This window comes from Mesoplodon densirostris, chromosome 4 (assembly GCF_025265405.1).
Source record: "Mesoplodon densirostris isolate mMesDen1 chromosome 4, mMesDen1 primary haplotype, whole genome shotgun sequence".
Lineage (NCBI taxonomy): Eukaryota > Metazoa > Chordata > Mammalia > Artiodactyla > Ziphiidae > Mesoplodon > Mesoplodon densirostris.
Genome location: NC_082664.1, coordinates 57069199 through 57096407, shown reverse-complemented (window position 1 = coordinate 57096407; position 27209 = coordinate 57069199). Strand labels below are relative to the sequence as shown.

The following is a 27209-nucleotide window of genomic DNA, read 5'->3' as shown; positions in this document are numbered from 1 at the left end:
ACAACAAAAATGAATGCATAACTACAGAGAACAGGTTGGTGGTTTCTAAAGGGGAAATGGGGTGGGGGATGGGTGAAATGGATGAAGGGCACCAAAAGGTACGAACTTCCAGTTATAAAATAAATAAGTCATGGGATATAATATATAGCATGGCAACTATAGTTAATAAGATGGTATAAGCATACCTTGTTCTATTGCACTTGAATTTATTGCACTTCACAGATATTACATTTTTTATAAAAATGCAGTTTGTTGCAATCCTGCATTGTCAGAAAATGGTTAGCATTTTCAGCAATAAAGTATGTTTTAATTAAGGTATGTATGTTATTTTTTTAGACATAATGTTATTGCACACTTAATAGACTACAGTATCATATAAACATAATTTTTATATGCCCTGGGAAACTAAAAAATTTATGTGACTCACTTTATTGTAATGTTCACTTTGCTGCTGTGGTCTGGAACTGAACCCACAATATCTCCGAGATATGACTGTATTGTATATTTGAAAGTTACTGAGAGAGTAGACCTTAAAACTTCTCATCACAAGAAAAAAAAATTATATGTGGTGATGAATGTCAACTAGACACTGTGGTAATTATTTTACAATATATACACATATCAAATCACTATGTTTTACACCTTGAAACTAATGTCATGTCAATTATATCTCAATTAAAAAAAATCTAATTGGCAATAGCCAAATGATAAAATAGCTAGGAAAAGGTAACAAAAGTTCAAAACCTATATGAAGAAACAACAAAATTTATTTCAGCAAGATAAAATATCTTGTTAAAACAAGAGCTGAATAAATGAAAAAACAAAGCAAATCTGAATGTAAAATTTTAAAAAAAGAAAGAGAAAGAAAGAAAAGGGAAAAAGCAGGTAAATTTCTAAATGTTAACTGACTCTATTCCCCTATCATTAAACATAAAAACCTTATGGGAAAAAATAGAAATTCAAATAAAATTAACATATACTTGTCATAAAAAAAAATCTATTTGTGGGGCAGTATGGATAACAAATGTGTAAATTTCAGAATGAGATAGACAAAAGTTGGGAGGCTGGTTAATTTTCCCCTCCTTCTCCTGCTTCAGCCTTGTCCACTTGGGCATCCAGTGTTCACAATGTCAAGCTGCCTCTCAGTCACTGCATTGTTAGCATGCTGTCTTTGGGTGATTCTTTACTTAACATATCAAGTTCAGCAATGGCTTCATCAAATGCTGACTTAACAATCTAAGTCTATTGACAGATGAATATGTAAAGAAAATGTGGTATACATATACAATGGAATACTATTTAGCCATTAAAAAGAAGGAAATTCTACCATCTGCAAAAACATGGATGGACCTTGAGAGCATTATGCTAACTGAAATAAGTCAGACTGAGAAAGAAAAATATCATATGACCTCACTTATATGTGACATCTAAAATAAACTCATAGGGCCTCCCTGGTGGCGCAGTGGTTGAGAGTCCGCCTGCCGATGCAGGGGATACGGGTTCGTGCCCCGGTCTGGGAGGATCCCATATGCCGCGGAGCGGCTGGGCCCGTGAGCCATGGCCGCTGGGCCTGCGCGTCCGGAGCCTGCGCTCCGCAACGGGGGGGGCCACAGCAGTGAGAGGCCCGCATACCGCAAAAAAAATAAAAATAAAAAAAAAAATAAAAAATAAACTCATAGAAACAGAGTCAGAATTGTGGTTGCTGGGGGCAGGGGCATAATTGGGTGAAGATGGTCAAATGGTATAAACTTCCAGTTGTAAGATAAATAAGTTCTGGGGTATAATGTACAACACGATGACTATAGTTAACAGTGCTGTATATTTAAAAGTTGCTAAGACAGTAAATCTTAAAAGTTCTCATCACAAGGAAAAAAATTATAATTATGTGAGGTGATGGATGTTAGCTCAACTTACTATGGTAATCATTTTGCAACATATACATTTTTTAAAGCTTTATGTTGTACACCTTAACACATATAGTGTTATATGTGAATTATATTTAAATAAAACTGGAGGGGAAAAGAGCTCTCTTTGCAGATTTAAATAAAACTGGAGGGGGAAAGAGCTCTCTTTGCAAGAGAGCAGGCTTTTTCCAGGAAGTTTAGAATCGCACAATAGAACACAGAGAACTTACAGCCCAGACCCAATACGATAGGATGTTTTTGGTTGCATTTTCTGTTTCTGACTTGGAAAGCTTCTTGGTAGGCTTGCTGTGACTGATCCATAATCATTTCTTGTCATCACCAGCAGTAAACTGACCAAGTAACAGTAGTAGTCTCCTTTCATTTTCAAGTAGAAGACTTTGCTCTGGGTTTGTGAAACACTGGGGATGAAGAATTTTTTCCAAAAGAGACAGTAAATCATTTGCAGATATCTCAGAGATCACTTTCAATTTTCTCTCTGTATTCTCAAGCCATTGGAACCTTCCATCATTTTCTCAGTACTTGAGACAACCCTCCAAGATGATCCATGGGTTCCAGAACATTTTCATAAGCTACTGAGAGAAGATTAATTCGGTTTCTTGCTCAGCTACAGACTTCATGCAGGCTGCCATGTCAACATATCACACAGCTTGCTTGCTCAGTTTGGCCTCTGCACCAGCGTGTTTTCATCCGTGACTGGAAGTTTGTGCCAGAAGTGGATGGTGGTGGATGGAGAGGAGTCCTGCTGGCTCTGAGCAATGGCAGTGGCGAGGCTGAAACTGTCCCTGGATCTTGCTGCTCACAGGCTCTGTGTTTCTGTCTTCAATTTGTGGCAAAGTGAATATGAAAGAAGTAATAATTGTGTTATGCCTTGATCCTTAAATTCATTATAGTAGCTTCCTTTTCCTTGTGGAGGATTCCAAACTGATCCTATGAACTCTTGCAGAAATTTCAGCTCAGGAGATGATAAATGTTTATCCCATCACCAACCTTTTTAGTAAATATTTCTCCAGTCTTTTACAGGGTTTGGGAGTAATTCTCACTTATTCAGGTGATCGCCTGGGTTTGACTGCCTTGGGTCTCTCTGCTTCCTTCTAAATCACTTTTACCACAAGTACTGTAACCTCCATAGTTACAACAAAGTTGTATATAATACAAGTTGTACATACTCAGCATTTCCTATAATTAATGATATCACTTAATTCTTAAATTCACCTCTGTGGACAAAGAATGTTGCCTGTGATATCAAAAACAAGAGACATTGCAGCCATCGAGCCACTGGCCACTGCAGCAGGCCCCACACCCTGAGGGGATTCAGGTTGGAGAAAGCAGAATACTGGACCTAGATAATTAAGGTGCCTATCAAAGGAAGGATTTCAATGAGCTCAGCCTCTCTTGCATCTTCCCATACATAGAAAAGCACTAAATTCATGAACGCGAGACTTCTGGTGTTTCTTTAATTAATAGTAATCTTTTTCATGTTCTAACTATCTGTTTTTTTTGTTTGTTTGTTGTTTGACAAAAACTTCTGTATATTTTTGCTCCTCCTTTACCTCTTCAGAATAGTCCCTCAGGGCTATCTGAGAGCCTATCTCCCTGGCTTAAGTCCTCAGTATGTCTGCCAAATAAAACATAATTCTCAACTTCTAGGTTGTGCATTTTTTTTCAGTCAATACCTAATTAATGCAAATATTTCAAAAAATGAATGTTTTTCTTGAAAGTAGCATGCAATTTACTCAGCCATTGAAAGGAATGAAACTGGGTCATTTTTAGAGACATGGATGTACCTAGAGAGTGTCATATAGAATGAAAAAAGTCAGAAAGAGAAAAACAAATATTGTATATTAATGCATATATGTGGAATCTAGAAAAATGGTATAGATGATCTTATTTGCAAAGCAGAAATAGAGACACAGATGGAGAGAACAAATGTATGGATACCAAGGGGGAAAGGGGAAGGGGGTGGGAGGAACTGGGAGATTGGGATTAACACATATACACTATTGGTACTATTAGACAACTAATGAGAACATAATGTATAGCACAGGGAACTCTACTTAATGCACTGTGGTGACCTAAATGGGAAGGAAACCCAAAAAAGAGGGGATACATATTTATGTATAGCTGATTCATTTTGCTGTACAGTAGAAACTAACACAACATTGTAAAGCAACTATACTCCAATAAAAATTAATTAAAAATAGAAAGTAACATGCAGTATGTACTTTTTATTCTTCTACCCTATGTTAGAAGAATGAACAAAACTTTAAGTTACTCTTTTCAGAATATATAATTTCAACATGATAATTTAGCAAAATGTGGCATAAAATTTTGAGATTAACATATAATTTGTAATTTTATACATTAAAAAATCCACAAAATAAAATATTTTATAATTTTTGAATATATTCATAGTAAAGCCAACTGTGTTGAATAAAGTCAGATATATTAAAAGGATAAAAAATTAGAATCCATTTAGCTGTCAGAAAAAAGAATCATTATTACAAAATTCAAATCATCATAAATCACAATAATGAGCCTCAAGTAGAACTATTACACTGTATTATGCTGCAGTATTTCAGGTCCTTAAAATAAGTAAAATTGTATGTATTTTAATATAAAAAGATACCATATACCCATCCTCTAAGTTATTGCTTTCCATCACGATGATGGATATCATGTTAATCATTTCATCCTCTTTTGAGTAGTTAAATCTACAATTGTCAAAAACAGCAAACGTTAAGTAGGCTAGACTTCTGAGTAATATTCCCAGTAATCTGTTGACCAAGATGGCCTGAGGCCTTTAAAGTTCCCCTCAGTTTGACTAAATTGTAAGCAGGTTTTTTTTAAGACTATAAACTTCTGACCTCCCTTTTCTTAGATCAAGTACTTTAGAAAGCTTTCAATCATAAATTATTTCTCTGTCCCTTTGAGATATAAATTTTCTCCTAGCCTTTTGTCCACTTTACAACTCAAGAATGTCTTTCTCAGGGACCTGGGAGCCATTCCTTTGAAATGTAATCATCAAGAAAGATAGGAACACTATCTCCCAGTCTTTATGGGAGGATAGAAGCCTATCTTCCATAAGTTCCAATTAGCAAACACAGATGGCCTAACACATTGACCAACCTCCTCTAAAGTCCTCCAGTACTTTTCCATCAGCTTGCCCCAGGGCTTAAAAATCCTCTGGCCTTTTGTTCCCCAGAATTGGGTTTAATCTCTCTACCCTGTTGCAATAGCCCTGAATAATGTCTTTCTTTCCTGCTAAACTCTGTCTAGTACAATTTTTGACACTGTTTATAGAATTTTTCACCTTATCCAAGAAATGTATTCATTAATTGCCAACTTTTTGCAAGGTCCTATCTTAGGCACTATCAAAATGAATGCTCCGCCTTAGAGATTATATTTGAATGTAAATATAGAGTGTCCTAATCAAGACTATAATTTAGAACAAGTTTGTGTCCAGTGTTTTTAGATTCTTTGTTATTACCTTCTCTAGCTAAAAGGAGTGTGTATTCCCTACATGCAGGTACTTCAGAAGAACACATGGAGTTGCAGAATGAAAAAAAAAAAATCCAAATCCTCTAGCCAAACTAACTTATTTTCTTAGAAGTTTTATGGTTTTAGGTTTTATATTTAGGTCTATAATCCATTTTGTGTTAATATTTTATATAATGCAAGCTAAAGATCAGAGTTCATGTTCTTTGCTTTGTTTTGCTTTTGACATATAGGTATCCTATTATCCCAGTCTATTTCTTGAAAGCAATGACCCTTTCTCCAGTTAATTGCCTTTGTGTTTTTGTCAAATATGTTTTTCATATGTATGAGTCTATTTCTGGACTCCTCCTTCTATTCCGTTGCTTTATTTGTTTAGCTTGATGCCAATACCACTCTGTCTTGATTATTGTAGCTTTATAATAAACCTCGATATCAGGCAGTATTAGCCATTCATTTTTTTTTCTTTGTTAAGCACCTTTAAATTTGGGAGCTACGTGTAGTTCTGTAAGCAGATAGAGTAGAGGGTCCCCAGAGAAAGAGAACCAAGCGTAGCTTTCTTGACATAAGAGAAGATATTTTTGGCCTAAGACATTTTGTGATCTAAGCTTGGCCACAATGCTTGTCCTTGAACAGGTCCCAGCAATTAATAACATTCAGGGAACAAAAGAATGTAGGAACAAAGGTCTGTTATCAGGCAACAACAGTAATAATAGTAAAGATAATATATCAGTTGTAAAAACTCCCAGTTCTGTTTCAATGTTAAAGATTAGCCTGAAGTGCTCAACCACCAGATCAACTGGAAATTAAGGGAGGATGATGTTGACCTATTCTGACCCTCCTGACTTCAATCAGCTAAAGCTTAGACTCTGAATATGAGTCCCTTCGTGAATATACATGTAAGAGCTTCCCCAACTTTGCTGTTCAGAGAGATGTTGCTTTGGGAAAGACCCCTGGTGCTCTCCTTACTTGCTGCAAGTAATAATTCCTTCCTTCTCTTGATCTTTCACTTAGTTGTGTCTTTTGGCCTGACTCCCACAAAGAGGCAAACCCAGTTTTGTGATAACCATTCCGTAGCATTTCTATATGAATTTTAAAGTCAACTTAGTAATTTTTACCAAGACAAATATCCTGGTAGGATTTTGATTGTGAATTTGTTGATCACAGTATTGATCCTTCAGGCCATGAGTATGGTATATCTCTCCATTTATTTAGGCTTTCTTTAATTTCTTTCTGTAACATTTTATAATTTTAATGTATATATTTTACATTTTGTCAGATTTACCTCTAAGTATTTAATAACTTTGATCTTATAAGTGGCACAGTTTTTCATTTCAATGTGTGAATATTTATTGCTAGTAATATCAAAATACAATTATTCTTATGTATTGATCTTGTTTCTACATGCCTGATAAAACTTATTTACTAGCTTTAATATAAAGCTGAATAGAAGTAGTGAAAGACATCCTTGATTTCTGTCATAGGGGAAAGCATTCTCTCCTGATCATAGGGGAAAAGCATTCCTTCTTTCATCATGATGTATTATGTTAGCAGTGGGATTTTTTTTAATGGGGGTATAATGTTCTGTTTTTGCTGTACAAAAAGATGAATCAGCTATATGTATACATATATTCCCTCCATCTTGGAACTCCTGACCAACACCCCATCCCACCCATCTAGGCCACCACAGAACACTGAGCTGAACTCCCTGCCCTATACAGCAGGTACCCACTAGCTATCTGTTTTAAACATATATATATGTCAATACCAATCTCTCAGTTCATCCCATATCCCCCTTCACATACCCCCCACACCGTGTCCACTTGTCCATCCTCTACGTCAGTGTCTCTATTCCTGCCCTGCAAATAGGTTCATCTGTACCATTTTTCTAGATTCCACATATATGCATTAATATACATATTTGTTTTTCTCTTTCTGACTTAATTTATTCTGTATGACAGACTCTAGGTCCATCCACATCTCTACAAATGACCCAATTTCATTCCTTTTTATGGCTGAGTAATATTCCATTGTATATATGTACCACATCTTCTTTATCCATTCTTCTGTTGGTGGACATTTAGGTTGCTTCCATGTCCTGACTACTGTAAATAGTGCTACAATGAACATTGGAGTGCATATGTCTTTTGAATTATGGTTTTCTCAGGGTATATGCCCACTAGAGGGATTGCTGGGTCATAAGGTAATTCTATTTTCAATTTCTTAAGGAATCTCCATACTTTTCTCCATAGTGGCTGTATCAATTTACATTCCCACCAACAGTGCCAGAGGTTCCGTTTTCTCCACACCCTCTTCAGCATTTATTGTTTGTAGATTTTTTGATGACGGCTATTCTGACTGGTGTGAGGTGATACCTCATTGTAGTTTTGATTTGCCTTTCTCTAATGATTAGTGATGTTGAGCATCCTTTCATGTGTTTGCTGGCAATCTGTATATCTTCTTTGGAGAAATGTCTATTTAGGTCTTCTGCCCATTTTTGGATTGGGTTGTTTGTTTTTTCGATATTGATCTGCATGAGCTGTTTGTATATTTTTAGAAATTAATCCCTTGTCAGTTGCTTCATTTGCAAATATTTTCTCCCATTCTGGGGGTTGTCTTTTCATCTTGTTTATGTTTTCCTTTGCTATGAAAAAGCTTTTAAGTTTAATTAGGTACCATTTACTTTTGTTTTTATTTTCATTACTCTAGGAGGTGGGTCAAAAAGATCTTGCTGTGATTTATGTCAAAGAGTGTTCTGCCTATGTTTTCCTCTAAGATGTTTATAGTGTCTAGGCTTACATTTAGGTCTTTATTCCATTTTGAGTTTATTTTAGTATATGGTGTTAGGAAGTGTTCTAATTTCATTGTTTTACATGTAACTGTCCATTTTTCCCAGCAACACTTACTGAAGAGGCTATCTTTTCTCCCTGTATATTTTTGTCTCCTTTGTCATAGATTAGGTGACCATAGGTATGTGGGATAATCTATTGTCTTTCTATCCTGTTCCATTCATCTATATTTCTGGTTTTTTGCCAGGACCATACTGTCTTGATTACTGTAGCTTTGTCATATAGTCTGAAGTCTGGGAGCCTGATTCCTTCAGCTCTGTTTTTCTTTCTCAAGATTGCTTTGGCTATTCAGGGTCTTTTGTGTTTCCATATAACTTGTAAATTTTTTTGTTCTAATTCTGTGAAAAATGTCATTGGTATTTGATAGGGATGGCAAGACTGTTACAAGAGACAAGGAAGGACATTACATAAGGATCAAGGGATCGATCCAATAAGAAAACATAACAATTGTAAATATTTATGCACCCCAAATAAGAGCACCTCAATCCATAAGGCAAATGCTAACAGCCATAAAAGGAGAAACTGACAGTAACACAGTAATAGTGGGGAACTTTAACACCCTACTTACACCAATGGACAGGTCATCCAGACAGAAAATAAATAAGGAAACGCAAGTTTTAAATGACACAACAGACCAGATAGACTTAACTGATATTTATAGGACATTCCATCCGAAAACAGCAGAATACACTTTCTTCTCAAGTGCACATGGAACATTCTCCAGGATAGATCACATCTTGCATCACCAATCAAGCCTTGGTAAATTTTAAAAAACTGAAATAGTATCAAGCATCTTTTCTGACCACAATGCCATGAGATTAGAAATAAATAACAGGAAAAGAAACTGTAAAAAAACACATACACAGTGAGGCTAAACAATATGTTACTAAATAAGCAAGAGATCATTGAAGAAATCAAGAGGAAACCAAAAAATACAAAGAAATAAATGACAACAAAAACACAATGACCCAAAACCTATGGGATGTAGCAAAAGCAGTCCTATGAGGGAAGTGTACAGCAATTCAATCCTACCTCAAGAAACAAGAAAAATCTCAAATAAACAACCTAACTTTACACCTAAAGCAACTAGAGAAAGAAGAACAAACAAAACCCAAAGTTACTAGAAGGAAAGAAATCATAAAAATCAGAGTAGAAATAAATGAAATAGAAATGAAAAACACCATAGCAATAATCAATAAAACTAAAAGCTGGTTTTTGAGAAGATAAATAAAATTGATAAACCTTTAGCCAGACTCACCAAGAAAAAAAAGGAGAGGATTCAAATCAATAAAATTAGAAATGAAAAAGGAGAAATTACAACTGACACCGCAGAAATACAGAGGACCATAAGAGACTACTACAGGCAACTACATGCCAATAAAATGGACAACTTAGAAGAAATGGAGAAATTCTTAGAAAGGTACAAGCCTCCCAGACTGAACCAGGAAGAAACAGATAATATGAACAGACCAATCACAAGTAATAAAGTTGAAACTGCAATTAAAAATCTTCCAACAAGCAAAAGTCCAGGACCAGATGGCTTCACAGGCAAATTCTATCAAACAGTTAGAGAAATACTAACACCCATCCTCCTCAAACTCTTCCAAAAAATTGCAGAAGAAGGAACACTCCCAAGTTCATTCTACGAGGCCACCATCACCCTGATATCAAAACCAGACAAAGATATCACAAAAAAAGAAAATTACAGGCCAATATCACTGATAAACATAGCTGCAAAAATCCTCAATAAAATACTAACAAACAGAATCCAACAACACATTAAAATGATCATACACCATGATCAAGTGGGACATCCCAGGGATGCAAGGATTCTTCACTATATGCAAATCAATCAATGTGATACATCATATTAACAAACTAAAGAGTAAAAACCATATGATCATCTCAATAGTTGCAGAAAAAGCTTTTGACAAAATTCAACACCCATTTATGATAAAAATTCTCCAGAAAGTGGGCACAGAGAGGACCTACTTCAACATAATAAAGGCCATATATGACACACTCACAGCAAACATCATTCTCAATGGTGTAAAACTGAAAGCATTTCCAGTAAGATCAGGAACAAGAAAGGATGTCCACTCTTATTCAACATAGTCTTGGAAGTCCTAACCACGGCAATCAGAGAAGAAAAAGAAATAAATGGAATCCAAATTGGAAAAGAAGAAGTAAAACTGTCACTGTTAGCAGATGACATGATACTATACATAGAAAGTCCTAAATATGCCACAGAAAACTACTAGAGTTAATCAATGGATTCGGTAAAGTAGCAGGATACAAAATTAATGCACAGAAGTCTCTTGCATTCCTATACACTAACAAGGGAAGATCAGAAAGAGAAAGTAAGGTAACAATCCCATTTACCATTGCAAAAAAAGAATAAAATACCTAGGAATAAACCTACCTAAGGAGGTAAAAGACCTGTACTCAGAAAACCATAAGACACTGATGAAAGAAATAAAAAGTGACACAAACAGATGGAGAGATATACCATGTTCTTGGATTAGAAGAATCAATATTGTGAAAATGACTATGGCAGCACGAGTTTTGTAGATGTCTTTATCAAGTTTAAGTAAGTTTCTTTCAATTCCCAGTTTACTGGCAGTTTTACTAGCAATGGAGTTTGGATTTTGTCAATTGCATTTCTGTGTGTCTATTGGGATGATCGTGTATTTTTTTCTGAACGTTGGTTAGTTATCAAATATGCAAACAACCTTTCCTTCTCAGATAAAATCCACTTGTTCATGATATATTCAACTTATGTATTATTGGATTTGGTTTACTACCATTTTATTAAGGATTCATTTTTCATCTGTATTCTTAAAGGATATTGTGTAGTTGTTTTATTCTTTTTTGTTTTTTTGTTTGTTTTTAAATGCTGGTGTCATCAAATGAATTGGGTAGTATTCAGTCCTCTTCAGTTTTCTAGGGGAGTTTATGTAGAATTGATATTATTTCTCCAAATGTCTGGTAGAATTTCCTGGTGTTTTCTTTGTGTTAAGAAATGCAAATTCAATGCAAATTCAATTCTTTAATAGATATAAGGCTTTTAAGCTTATCTAGTTTTTCTTGAGTGAGCCTTTAATAGTTTATGTTATTCAAGGAATCTATTTTCTCTCAGTAGTCAAATATATTGGCATAGAGTTGTTTATAATATTCCCTAAATATATCTACTGAATCCGTAGTGATGTCATCTCTCTTTATTCCTAATTTGTGTTTTCTCTCTTTTTTCTTGGTTAATCTAGTTAGATGTTTATCAATATTATTAGTCTTCTCAAAGAACCCGCTTTTGGTTACATCATTTTATCCTGTCTTGCATTTGTTTCAGGCATCCAACTCTGTCCCTGTTAATCCATCTTGACCAGAAGCAGAGGTCTTAGCATGTGTGTTTTATAATTGATTTGAATCCTTTCTTGATAAAGTCAGGAAATAAATTCACACCCACTCAACACATTCACATACGTGCACATATACACACACACACAAGTAAATGAACAAAATCTAAATAACTATTCTCACCATGTAATGTCTTTTATTCTCATTCAGCTTAATGCTGTAATGCTAACTTCTATTACTCCTGGACCTCTGTATTTTACTTGCCCTGTCCAATTCAAACTAATAACATATTATGTCACCTCAACTTTTCATTTGCCCTCAGAACACATATTAATAGGTATTTGTCACTCTAGACTACTGTTTAAGCCAACAACATGTCATACCCTTTAGGTCTGTCATTTCCCAGAACCAGTTTTCTCAATATGTCTTATGCCATTTGCCCCATAACCTGACCTAAATGTGCCTATCCTGACTGCAAGAATTTTGACAATATCTATAAAATATAATGATATTAAGAAAATTTTAATTCTGAGAAAGAGCACATATACAATTTAGGGGGGCAGAAAGAGTATACAAGAAGACAACCGCAAAGGGCAAAAATGCAGAAATAGTGTTTTCAACTAATGACAATATAATTTAATGTAATTTTTTATCCTTTATAAGTGAAACCGAGTAGGACCCTTTGGGGCTCCTGGGCATGGAAGCCTTTCTGTGTCCCCCGTTCCTTATCTTTAGGGAAATGACTCCAGCCTCCATGACCTTCCCTAAGTCCCAAAGGGCAGATTTGAACAGTTGCTACAAGGAAGGGAGGGGATGCAGAGACAAGGGAGGAGTAGCCAAAAAATAATAGTCCAGGCCTGGGACAGTGTCCTGGTTCCACCTCAAGGGATACACATAACAATATCTTTGAGCCTTTACAGAACTAAAACCCCCAACAAATGGATGATGTCAGCATTCTTCATTCCAGAGAAGACCACCTGAGGCCAGATTAAAGGAGTGCAGGTCCTACACACACCCTAATCTTATCAGCAACCCCACCCTTGAACCATTGCTATAAAACTCCTCCCTCCTTTGAACATAGTTTTTGAGGCAGGAGGCTGCTGTGTCCCCCTTTGCCTGGCAAAACAATAAAGCTATTCTTTTCTACTTCACCCAAAACTCTGTCTTCAATATTCAATTCAGCACCAGTGCACAGAGGCTGAGTTTTCAGCATCATAAGTACCATTACTAGTATGATTTTTAAATGTCAAACTTTTTGTGGAAAAGTTATGTGATGCTATTAAATTCAAAAGAACAGCATGTTCATGTTCATTATTCATATTCTCTGAAGGAATACTGACTTTGAAAAATATGAGATTTTACATAAGTGCTGCCATATTGCTCTATTCTTATTGGAAATGTATCCATGTTTTATCTCAAAGATTTTTTAAATAAAATGTTTTTTGAAAATAAATAATACCCCAATTAGATTATATAAATCTATATTTACCTAGTCATGTATGCCTAATTACAATTTAGGAGCATATATCCAAAGCCAGAAAGAAAAATCTGTTTATTCCCAAAATGGTCTTTGAAGTTGGTGAACTATTTCATTCAAATATATTGTGAGGACACTTATCATCCTACTCAGTTCTAGACAAATTCAGTGACAGCTTTACAAAACTTTTATAGAAAATATACAACAATCTTAAACATAGGCCCATCCCTCAGTAAGAATATAATCTGATTTCTTTCCCAAGCAGAGTTAGTAGCACCCTCATCTCTATCCCCAGTGGCACTTTGAACTGTCAGGGAGGAAAAAGATTTCCTCTACTCTTCTAGGTTCTTCCGGCTGGTCTAAGAATTAACTTGACATAGGACAGATTAACAGGAGAAAACCAAACAAAGTTTAATAACATATATACCTAAGAAATCCAGGAAAACTGAGTAACTCACAAAAATGGCCAAAGTCCTTACCTCAAATACCTTCCTCACCTAAAAAGGATGCTAGGGTGGGGAGAGTCAGCTTTGGGAGGTTAGGAGTAGTGGCAACTGGGTGACTGTGATGCAGATTTAAGTCTTGCCTTCTCCATTGATAAGACTTTTGAGAGACTTGGTCACCTTCCTCTTCCAGGACAAATAGGGAGACACCCTTACAAATGGGAATTTCCCTTACAAATGTAAATGTTTCTTACAAAAGGGCAACTCCTACTTGGTGTTGAGAGCCGTTCAGAGCCTTTCAGAGTGCCACTTCTCAGAATGTAACAGGCTAAAAACGACTAATATGCTAAAGAGATATATTTTAGGGTGGCAAATTTTCCTCCCCTGCAGAACAAATTCTTTCTATTTCAAAAGTGCTTGCTTGACTCTATAGTTTATGTTTTGTTTTTGTTTTTAAGTAGTGAGAAATAACTCTCCCCAACTAGATTAGAAACTCTTTAAAGGGAGGGAACATGTTTATTTTCATCTTTATCCTTATGCCCTGCAGGGTGTCTGGCCTATGTTTAGAGACTCAGTAACGTTCTACTGAGTCCATGAATGAATTAGAGGATAAATAAACAAAATAATAAATAGATTTAATACAAATAAAGATATCCTATGGCTTCACAGAAATCCAACATTCACATCTCTTTCATATAAGCACATTGTTTTTCAGGATTTATTTTCTTTTCAGATATAATATAGATATATAGATATATATGATATATATCTTAATAATTAACTATCTCAGAGATACTGTTAATCAGAACTCATTTCTTCCTTCCTAATCAAGTGCATGACTCAGCTCCTAAATTATCCGTGGTAAAAAGGTACTGGATCTAAAACAAAGGTGTCTGAAATTCTTTGACCAAATTTTAGCTCTGAAACTATTCTTAGAAAATGGTGGTTGCGCATCCAAAAGAATCAAGCCACTTTATTTACTTCATTTTTCAAAGTAAATGGATCTGTTTATGTTAATAGAAACTAGAAAATGTCAGGAACATTTTTTTTAATATGTGGCAGAGAAAATGCTATTTATTCACCCAATTATTTCATATTCTCACAAGCACAGCTAAGCTTCACTTCCCAGCCTCCCTGCATCTAGAGACCATCATATGGACAATTCTCTCTGACAGAATGTGAGCAGCTGGGTTGCATCACTTGTAGCCTGAGGAAGTAAAGATCAGGTGCGCCTTTTCTGTACTCTGTGTTCTCCTTCCATGATGTTGGAATAGACTCCAAGATAACAAAGTTGCAAGATGGAAGGGTTTGGGCCTCTTAGCCCCTACCTGGAAAGGAGCTGTGCAGGACAGCAGCTCAAACTGCAACTTGCTATAACCTTAGCAGGAAGTACACCTTTGTTATTTAAAGCCACTGAGGTAAGAGTTTGATTTTTTTTTCCCCTCAGCATAGCTAAAGCTACATTGCCTAATAAATTTAAAACTCACTAATATTAAGTAAAATAACCTCTGCTGTTGGAATAACTATAATTGCAATAAGTATAATTTGAGGGATAAATCCCTTTATTTTTCAGTAATACTTTAGATTTAGTAACTGACTCAATGTCATAGCTTAAAACTTGTTCAGATTGTTCACTTTTTTAAAAAGCTATATGATTACATTTTATCTTTTTAATTGGAAATAAAGGTAAAAAGCAAAATTGAAATGGAATAATACTTACTAAAATGTTTCTACAGGGAAAACATTTTCTAAGGGGAAAAATATCACTTTGGGTGATGCTATTCTCACCTCTCTTCCTTCACTGTCACCTTAGTATTATCATAAACATTAACGACACTGACTAAGCTTCTTCCTATTTTTCTACTCCTGTATGGAGGTTTGCCCTCTCCACAGTATTTTACTTTTAATAAATGCCCAGGGAAGTAGATTGTCCAGCTGTGATAACACCTGAACTGAGTCTATATCTCAAGAATGTTTTCTCAATTTGAACACAAAAACAGGATTCTAATCCTTTTATATGTTGAGTAGACATTCACCTTCTAAAAAATCTGATTTTGGTATACCTTTCAGCCAACTTTGACAAAACTCCACAATCTAAATGTGTAATATTATAACACTTCAAAATATAAAGTCAAATCAAAAATCAAAATCTAAGTAAGAAACAGCTAAAGTAAAGAGTGATTCATGGTGTTACTTCTAATTTTTTTGTATATGTATTGATCTAGTTTAATTTAAGGTGAGTAAAATAGTAATTATATGATCTTAATTTAAAAGTGTATTTTCTTCAGAGGAACTTAAATGAATTTCTAGCTGCAATTTTATTAATGCTGCAGTTAGGTAATCTTGTCTTTATTTAACTGAAGGACAATTTTAACTTCCAAAAGTATATGACACGCAATACAAAATACCCAAGATTTCCAAAGACTGAAGTTATGAGCAACATTAATACATGAGGAGTTATATTAGTATATAACCTTGCTAAAATGGGGAAATTGATTAAATCGGAATACAAACAAATAAGCTAGGTCTGTTTCAGATTCTGATTCCAAAGTAAGTTGGATGATTTTATATCAGCCCCCTTGATCAATCTAAATGAGCATCTCTTTATAAAATGAGAGGGGTAAATCAAGACAAACTCTCACAGCAACAAAATCCAAATCTAGCAATAATTTTCTCTCTGGGTCCAAACTGGAAACGATAGAGAAGAAAACAAGCCTAATCATCTCATTACCTAACTAAATCTGGGTACTACAAGGCAATGGTAGTGATAATAATAACAACAACAACAATAAAAAATACACAGTCACACACACAGACAGCTGCACACACTACGCTACACCATGCCTTCTCAATGCCTTGCAGGTGTCAAAGTGAGCTTCTGTAATTCCTCTTTTATTCTTTTGAATTTTTATGTCTTTTAATTTTAATTTACATACAATAAATTTGCTTTTTTGGTGTAGAAGTCTATGAGTTTTAATGAATGCATAAAGTCTTACAACAACCACCACAATCGAGAAACAGAACAATTCTATCAGTCAAAGAAAATTTTCCCACGTTGTCCCTTCGTGGTCAACATCTCACACACTCCCAATCCCTAGAACCTGCTACCTACTGATTTCTTTTCTGTGCTTATAGTTTTACCTTTTCCAGAATGTTTATACTGTTGATGACAAATTAATTAATAGTCAGTCTATGAAAGAAGTAGGGAATTTTATTCGAGCCAACCTGAGGGTTATAACCTGGCAGACAGTCTTTCAGAAAGCCCTGAGGATTGTTCCACTGGTTAGAGGTCAAAGCACAGTTATACACGTTTTCAAAACAAAGAGTCACACATCAAAGTAATAGATTGACAGTTTACATAGTCCAGATCTGCACATACAAGGCGAGTAGTGGGTCATCGTGACCCCTTAAGAAAGGAATGTTATCTCTTAAGGAGTTACCTTGCTGGCACCAGGAGAAAATTGCTCTTTTCAGTTGAGCAGGCATTCCTGTGTCTTCTAAGGAGGTCTAGTTATGTATAATGGAGATGCACAATGCACACTAAAGAGAGATAGTGGCCCAAATGGGCAGAGAGAATTTTATATTCAAAAATTTTCCTATCCTGCCTTAAAAATAACTTTATCTCATATCTTTATACAAGGAGAGAGAGAAGAAAGAGAATGAATTATACAATAGCCTTTTGTGTCTGACTTCTTTCACTTAGCATGATTCATTTGACATTTATCTATGTTATTGGTTTGTATCAATAGTTTATTCCATTTGATTAATGAGCATTACTTCATTGTATGGATATACCATAGTTGGTTCATCCATTCACATGGTGAAGGATACCGATTGTCTCTGTTTTGGGCAATTATAAATAAAGCTGATATAAACATGCACTATAGGTTTTGATGTACACATAAACTTTTGTGTCTCTTAGGTAAATACCTAGTAGTGAGACTGCTGAATCATATGGCACAAATACATTTAACTTTATAATAAACTGCTCAATTGTTTTCCAAAGTAGTTGTACCATTTTGCATCAACAATGAACAATCATTCCAACTGTTTCACATCCTCATCAGAAATGGCTAATGTCAGCTTTTTGTTGTTTTGTTTTGTCTTGTTTTAACTATTCTAACATGTGTACTGGTATCTCACTGTAATTTTAACTTTTGTTTCCCTAATGACATATTATGTTGAGCATCTTCTCATGTGCTTGTTTGCCATCCTCATATCTTCTGTGGTAAAAAGTCTATTCAAATATTTTGTCTACTTTTGAATTGGGTGGTTTCTTTTCTTATTTTTGAATTTTGAGTGCTTTTTTTTTTTTTTTTTTTTTTTTGGTACGCGGGTCTCTCACTGCTGTGGCCTCTCCCGTTGCGGAGCACAGGCTCCGGACGCGCAGGCTCAGTGGCCATGGCTCACGGGCCCAGCCGCTCTGCGGCATGTGGGATCCTCCCAGACCAGGGCACGAACCCGTGTCCCCTGCATCGGCAGGCGGAATCTCAACCACTGCACCACCAGGGAAGCCCTTGAGTGCTTTTTATACATCTTGTGACTACTTTTGAATTGTAATTACAGGAGGCAATGGAATCTCCATCCAGGATCTTATCAAGAAACTCTTACACATAGTTCAGGTGGATTGCTCAGAATATTGTAGTAATCTGTTGTAGCAGTAAATCAAGTCATGTTTTATCTAATCATGCTTTTTTTCTACCTCTACTTCTTTGATGAGAACGTAAATTTGTGTACCTTTTTGGAATTTTGCCAATGTCTACCAAAACTTGAAAATGTATAAACCCTTTGACCTAGTAGTGCTATTTCTTAAAAAATTAGTCAGAGTTACTTAGTGCATCAAAAGTAGACTTATTGACTTAGGATGATGTTCCTTATTGGTGTTCTGAAACCGTTATTGGATAATAAGTTTTAGCAAAATTATATGCATAGGTTGATCAATTTTTTAAATAAAAATTATGTGCAGATCTACTCATTCAGTAAATATTTACTAAGTGTCTTCTGTTTGCCAGGAGCTAACTGTGCTATGCACAGGGAATACAGAGATAAGCAACCATGTTCTCAGAAAAAAAAAAAAACAATTACATAAAAATGCATAGACCTTACGGATAGAAAATAAAGTGGCAATTTGAAGGATAGAAAGAAAATCATTATCACGCAAAATATAGCTCTAAGTATCCCAAATATATAAATTAGTTTACATTCTTCTTTAGAGGTACCTGGATAGAAAGGTAAACAAAGAACAAATTATACTATAGTGATTAATGTGAGTATGGAGGAGGGAGCAGCAGGTTCTAGAAGACAATTGCTCGAATCCTAGTTATGTCAGTTTCCACCTGTGTTTAACCTCATCTATAAAATGTAGGTATTACATTTTATTATTATTATATATAGTATATATATTAGTAGTAGTATTGTTGTTATTGTTATGTGTGAATGAATGAAATATTCCAGGTAAGGCAGCACAATGGCTGTCACATAGTAAGTACAAAATGAATGTTAGCTGCTATTATTATTATTATTATTACTGTTACTGAGCAGGACCCTATGGGGTCTTCCCATGACAGACCCTACCTCCCCATGTCCTCTGCCTGCCTCATGAGTGTAGAAAAACTTTAGTCTCCCAGGCCTCACCTGAGTCAAAAAGGCTGGCTCAAGAATTAATGACAGAAGAAATGTAGTAACAAAAAATAGCAGTTGAACCAGGGGAACTGGTAACAATTTAAACAATAGATCAGCCATATAGCAGAGTCACAGAATCTTTAGTTCCTCCCTGAAGGACATATATAACAGTGTCTGATACATATTCCTGAGTTGTTTTGCAGATACTAAAACTTCCACCAAATGGTAGAAATTAACTGCATGATGACCATGAACACGTAGCCTTCAGATTGGCTGGAGCCTGAGAATTGATGTTAACCCTTGTGACACCACCCTGTTACCTCACCATCAACCAACCAGAGCATTGTGCACCAGCTGATCACACACCCTGTGACTCTGTCCCTCACCTAGCCTTTAAAAACCCTTCCCTGAAATTTATCAGGGTATTTGGGTCTTTTGAGCATGAGCCACCCATACTCCTTGCTTGACCCTTGCAATAAACCTTTGTCTGCTCCACACTCCAACATTTCAGTTTGTTTGGCCTTAGTGTGCATTGGGCACATGAATTTGAGTTTGACAACATAACCCTTATCCAAATGAATTAAAAAATGGTAATTTTCAATCAGGCATATCAATGATTTTGTCTGCATCTAAAGTAGACTTTGACTTCTAGGCATTTATTTTTTAAATGTACATTTCTTTACATTATTTATTATTCATTAAAAATGAATATTTTGTGGGGATCATGGCAGTGGGGAGATCATTTGAGATATTCCTCATTAATATTATCTTCCTTCATGAGTAGAAGGATACAAAATTTAACTATTAAAGAAAAATGCTTGAACATTGGAGCAGTCATATTGGCACCCCTGAAATAAAAGACTTGGTTTGCAAATAACAGGAAGGTTGCAAAGTGTTTTGAAATTTTATGGCATCTAATAGGTATAATTAAGGGGTCAGTAATGGCCACAATTGTATATGGATAATATAAGGAAATGAGTCACTCATCCTAATCCTTAATGATATTGGAAAGGAAAGGTTACATACTGGCAAATTTGTTAGCATTTTCCTCACATTTCAAATCTGTTCCTGAAAGATAACTGCAGCTGCTGCAGAGAGAATTCAAAGATAAAAGCAGTCTTAGGTTCTATAAAACTTAAGATAGAGATGTTATCCTTGAGGTCTCCCCTCAATGCCTATGTACAATGCCTCTGCAATTAGCATTGGCAGTTGATTTTATAGACATGAGCTACTGAAAGGACGTGTTGTTGAGTAAGGAAATCCTTTAAACAGAATAAGACAGAAAATTAAAAAACAAAAGTAAGGAGGAATAATAATAGGGATTTATAACGTATGTTTTGATTGCAAACTGGTCACCTAAGAGTGTTTTTGAACTGTTCATTATGTTGTCATGTTGCTAAACTCTTTTGACTTGGAAAAGATAAATAACCACAAGACAAAGAAATTCTTCAAATATCTTCCTAAAATTATTGACTTGTGCTATATAGAGCAACTATAAAAATGTTTCTATTATTTCCCCCTTTTTTACCCCTTTACCTTTATTTTCACTTCAGAAGGAAAAGGAAAGTGGTTGTTAATGTGACATCAGAGACACAGTTTCAAAGATCTGTCCCCTGTGGTCTTCCACTCCCACTTGCTGTCTCTATAATCCAGGAAGAAACAAGGCTACCTGTTTCATTCCAGCAACTTGACAGCTCTCCTAGTTGAGCTAATAAATTGTAAAGTCACTCTTAAGCACATTAGACAAAGAATACAGTTGTATATCTTGCTTCTGAGATTCTTAATAATTAAACTTGAATGTGTGCTGTCACAAAGACTTTTCTCCTTTTAAATCTCTTTGAGTTTACTTTCTTCAAATGAAGTTAAATTTTCAAGAATGTTTATACCCTTAATTGAAAACTCTTTAAAGACAGGAGCTGTTTAATCTTTTTATATCCTCTGCACCTAACACAGTGCCACCCATATAGTCAGTGCTCATCAAGTATGTAAGGTAAGGAAAGAGCAGGAAGAGAGAGGAAAGGAAAAGGGAGATTTTCTACAGTGAGATAATAACTGGATAGTGCAATTCCCTGAACTTTACACCTGTTTTGTTTGAGAATTCTAAAAATTAAATTGAACTTTGTTTAATTTAGCCATAATATGAATTTATTTAAAATTATATAAAATTTAGCATACCTGAGCCAATATGTAGCTCCAGGGAATATTTAGTATTATGTTGTAGTCCCTGTCCTTCATGTCATTATTCCTAACAGTATCATTTATTGGAATCACCATTACTTCATTTTTAAAAAATAAAATGTTTGGACATTTTTTTAAATATAAAAATTATGCATGCTTAGCACTTGGAAAATGTAAAAAACCTATCTTAAATATATATTCAAAGAAAATATAAAACAGTATAAGCTTATCCATGAATGGGGAGCAGAATTTACTACCCCAAAATATGCCTCTTTGGCATAAGGATTATCTTTAGCTTGTTGTTTTTAAGAAATAGCAGACATAGGAGAAGCTCTGAAAATGTAGTAGGAGCTTACCCTTTTACAAGAGAAATTTATAGTTGTAAAGGAAATCCCCATTTGTAAGGGTGTCTCCCTCTCTGTACCAGGAGGAGGAGGATGAATAATATCTAGAAACTCTTATCAGTGGAGAAGACACTTAAATCTGTTATAATAATCATACTCTTTTTCACTTTGCTTTCTCTGAAAATTTCCCATAACTAGCCTCTCCCTACCCCCAACATCTTTCTTTTACTTTTGCCTGAAGATGGTATTTAAGGTGGTAGTTTGGGCCACTTCAGGGAGTTACTCAGTTTTCCTGGATGTCTCCTTTATATACAGGAGGTATACATGTTATTAAACTTCTGTTTGTTTTTCCCATGTTAATCTATCATTTTATTACAGGGGTCTCAGACAAGAACATAGAGGGATAGAGGTAAAATTATTTTTCCTCGTCTACACCCTGTAAACAAAAGAAGGTTGCTCACCGTTCAGTTCTACAAGAATCAAGTCATTAGCCACTGAAATAGCTGATGTACAAGTACACCCTGAAAGGAGTTCAGGATAAAGCATTCTGTGTTTTGTATATATGAGCCCCTACATAGTTAAAATGCATATCTAAGGAAGAATTTCAATGGCCCCAGATTCTTGCATCTTCCCATACCTAGATAAACACGGAAATCATTAACTGAGATATCTGATCCTCATGACTAACAGTAACCTTTTACCAAGATGTGTGTTTGACTACATGTATTTCCCAGACCAAAAAAGAAAAGAAACTCATATACATACTGGCTCCTCACCTGCCTCTTTGGAGCAGTTCCTCAGAAGCTATCTGAGAGGCTGTCTCCTGGACTATAGTCTGGTCCTCGGTAAGTCCCTAAATAAAACTGAAACTCACAGCTCTCACATTGTGAGGTTTTTTTATTTTTCCAGTCAATAACCCATTATGCTACTTCCCAAGAATAATCACTATTTATATTTTGATGTATTTCCTTCTTGAAATTTTTTATTTTCCTATTTTTTCATAACTGAGGCTTTCTATATAATTTTATATCTTGACATTTTACATGATATTATACCTAATTATCTTATGGCCCTTTGTAAAATATGGTAGCAATTTACATTCCCACCAGGGATAAATGAAAGAAATCTTATCACACACAGAAATTCATAGACTATAATGACATTTAAAATTTTTGCTAAATTGATAGAAATAAAATATATAGTTTTTGTAAATTTCTTTTTTTTTTTTCATTTTTTAGAAAATACTCATCATTCTACTTTAGCTTCAGAAGACCTAGTGGTTTTCTAAACCACTCTCAAAAGGCAAAACAACTCTCAAAGATTCAAAATTTAAAAAAATTTTTTAAATAATTATTTGTTTCATCTTTCCAGCAGAAGACTGCTTGATAATTGATCATGCAATTTACAGTAGAAACTGGAGTAGAAGTGATTCTAAGAGTCAAATCGCTAATGATCCATATGTATAGTATTTCCATTATCCCATCTCTTAAAGAAAGTTTCTGAACATTCTAGCTGAGTATGTAGAGGTGCTTCTTACTGATGCATGTCTCAGTACCAAGTGGAACTCAATTAAAGAAGATGGCAATAAAGAGCTTAGTGTTAAGACAGGAGCTGGCCACTTCCAGAAGAGGGTATGAACTTTCCTTTTGACTGTATGCCAAACAAGTCAACTGTTTTTCTTGTCCAAGAACAATTACTTAACTTGGGCAAGATTACTGTTAATTTATGGAATCTGGTAGTATCTTATGTCATCTTGAGAATTTAGGATTGTCTTTGAGGCCATTGATTAAGTTAAGAGAAGAATTCTACTACTTCAGTTCAAAATCTCTTTCCTCTGGTTCCCAATCATATGTGAAAAAAATATGCATATAAATTCTGATATTTGGTAAGAGGGGTAGATTCATTAAAACTGAAAATTAGGGCTTCCCTGGTGGCGCAGTGGTTGAGAGTCCGCCTGCCGATGCAGGGGACATGGGTTCGTGCCCCAGTCTGGGAGGATCCCACATGCCGCGGAGTGGCTGGGCCCGTGGGCCATGGCCGCTGGGCCTGTGCGTCTGGAGCCTGTGCTCCTCAGAGGGAGAGGCCACAACAGTGAGAGGCCCGCATACCGCAAAAAAAAAAAAAAAAACTGAAAATTATTGATTTTTAATTCCTAGTAAGATCTAGGCAACAACAACAAAAAAGGAGGCAAAAAATGATAGCATGAAAGAGTCACGTTGGAAATTTCTTCCATTTAGCAAGATGAATAGGTTGAGTCACATAAAATTGCCAATATTCAGCTGTTTTTAACCTATAGAAACAACAATTTCATATTATTCAACCTGAAATACTAGTAAATATTATTCTTAAAGACAGGATTCTTGATTGCTGATGCCAACTAAAGGGGCAGGAAACCATTCATTATATAATAGCAAGAGTATATGTTGCATCATTATCATTAGCAATTATTAATAATTATTGTATATTGAGAACATTATAAACTTAAAAAATGTATTCAAAGAAAAGAGAAACAGAAGTGTTGCTAGTTATACAAGTTTAAATGTCATAAAACATTGATTATTGAAACTGTCCCTTTACTGATTCCCTAAGCCCTGCTATTGGCCCACATGCCCTACCTATGCTCTAATAGGTGCTGTAATTTCTTCTCTATTTGACTATTTATTGCTCTTATCACTTTGTATTACAAATGCATGTATAACTGTAAGCTCTCTGAGGGCAGGCTCCAGGTTGTCATGCCTAGCATTTTCCCAAGCAGCAATAGGTGCTCAATTATATTTTGAGGATTGATAAACTGACAGAAACTGGAAAAATAATTTTGCTGTCCTAGATTATTTTTATTTTATTATTATGGAGAGAATTCACTCAGCTCAGAATAATGCAGATTTAAGGTGAGAGAATGCAATCTAGGTTTCAGCTAACACCATTCAACTGTAATATGCATCATTGTAGCATCTTAGATTCAATGAAATATAGTAAATTAAAGCAAAAAACTTTAATATGATAAAATGAAACCCCCCACATCCTTTTAGTGGCCTGGAGTCCAGGCTCTGTTGATGTCATTTCACAACATTTCTTAGTTCTTTGTGATCCATGACTCAGGCTGTGGCATAGCCCATGAGCTAAGGCAATGGTGCTTTAGTCCCGGCAGATCGTGGAGAACTCATACATTACAAAGAACAAGGTCAATTATTTTTTTACTGTCTGGTTTCTATGGCATATTCTTGTTTCCTGTCGGGCCATAACATCAGCATTGTCATGTCTATTAAATTTCTTAAACCGATCTGGTAATAAAAATAAGCCAAAGAATTCAAATGGTAATTTCCTTCAAGATTGTTAACTCCCTGGAATTACATGCCTTTCGGTTTGCACAAATGGTCTCCAAATATAAAAAGGACTATTTAAATGAAAAATCCAAAAGAGCAAAACCATTTCCTCCAAAAATATCATTACTATAATATCATTTCTAGTTTTTATTGGGTTCATGGAGAGCCCTGCTGTGTTTTGTAAAGAGAGCCACCAATCCAGTGTTGTCTTCAGTAGAATGAGGATATTGGATCATATATTCTCGAAATTGTTAGTTCAGAACTTTCTTGATTCTGTGTTTCTACATCTACCATGTGGTGAATATCACAGAGACAAAAATGTCTGAATTCCTAACTGAATGTTTTAGTTTTCAAATGTTTTCTGTCATGCAATTAGCTCAAATATATGAGAAAATAAAAGAAAAGTGAAGGTTTGGAGTCAACAGTCTTTGAATAGATCATATAAGGTCATTTCCTAGGATAACTGACATTTTACTAAAGAGAAACTGTTATCATTTGGGATTCAAGAATCCTGGGTTAGAGTCCTAGCTCTCATACTCATTAGCTGTGTAAACTCAAGCAAGAGAGAATGGTTACTAAAGTCTGTTTTATAGGTGAAAAAACTGAGTCTCACTGAGATTAAGGGACTTAATCACTCTCTTCTTAATTCACAAATTCAAATAAAATAATTGTTACCTATAATAGTGTTATCTGTAATATCAAGGTATTATTTTTATTTTCTGTGACTTGTTACTTTTGTTCTTACATTATTAATGTAAATTATGTTACCTGTAAATATTAGTCTAAATCTAAGGTATTATCATTATTTAATTATTATCTCTGCTAGGCTAAGGTCAGACCAACTGACCTTTGATTGGAGAATCAAGTATGAGGAAAATTTTTAATCTTGACTTACAATCAATGTTTTTATTACTACATTATTGTAGCTTTTTGCCTAAGTATGATGATGCACAGAAATCCACATGCAAGCCTCCAGGAGGTGGTACTGAGAAGATCCTCAACATTGCCTCATTAAATGAGAATCATAAAGACCAGACACTGACTCCAAATAAATGTCATGGACTTTCTAGGAAACTATTCCTATTCAAGTGAGTTTTAGAAAAATAATGTCTCTTAATAAACTTACATTACATCAAAATATCTCTTAATAAAGTTCATTAAGATGTGAAGGCAATATTTCACTCGAAATAATTTTTTTTTTTTTTTTTTTTCTTTTTGCGGTATGCGGGCCTCTCACTGCTGTGGCCTCTCCCGTTGTGGAGCACAGGCTCCGGACGCGCAGGCCCAGCGGCCATGGCTCACGGGCCCAGCCGCTCCACGGCATATGGGATCCTCCCAGACCGGGGCACGAACCCGTATCCCCTGCATCGGCAGGCGGACTCTCAACCACTGCGCCACCAGGGAGGCCCCACACGAAATAATTTTTAAACATATTTTTTAGACACAAGTATTTTCTTCTCCCTGGATTCCTGCACCTTATTATTTTTTCCTAGTATAATAGCTACCTGTAAACCATCTCGGGAAAATCTAGTTTATAAATTTCACTTCCTAGAAATAATAAAAAGGGGAAATCAGCTGTTCAAATCTCCTGAGTTAATTTCCCAAAACTATTCCTTTGGTATGACACTTAAATCTTATTATGATATTCCCTCTAACATTATATTTCCTGCAGTGAATAATATACATAGGAAATTCCAATGCACATAGAGAAAGGCAGAAATGAAAAATATCTTTTTGATATGGAAGATGTATATTTTGGAAGTAGCATCACATAGAGTTCCTCCTCGGCAATAAACATCTGCTTCCTTTCATTATGATTGTGTTACAATTTCAAATGGCCATAAGACAGAATTGCCATATATTGGAAATGCAAGTGTTCAAGAAATATTCTCCAATACTCCCTATAAAAGTATGGTCAGGAAATAATTTTTCAAATGATATATGAAAAACAAAGAATAAATAAATATGAGGAACCAAGATTTAAATGTATACTAAATACATGATTTCTTAGAACCAAATTTATTGCCCAGTATTTTGACGGTTTAAGAAGAAAGCAAACAATTAGTAAAATAATTTTAACTTTAAGAGCATGTAAGAATATCTAAGCTTATTCCATTCACAAAAGGTAAAACTTATACAAGAGAGAATTTTACAGTGTGTTTGCTAAAAGGATTATCAAAGTTATGTCGTCTACTTCTGAAG

The 27209-nt window shown here is 35.1% G+C and overlaps 1 pseudogene; it reads right to left on the bottom strand.

Moving 5' to 3' along the window:
- Nucleotides 1-1068: 1068 nt before the first annotated feature.
- Nucleotides 1069-27209, bottom strand: part of LOC132488062 (14-3-3 protein zeta/delta-like) — a 67783-nt pseudogene continuing 41642 nt past the window's right edge.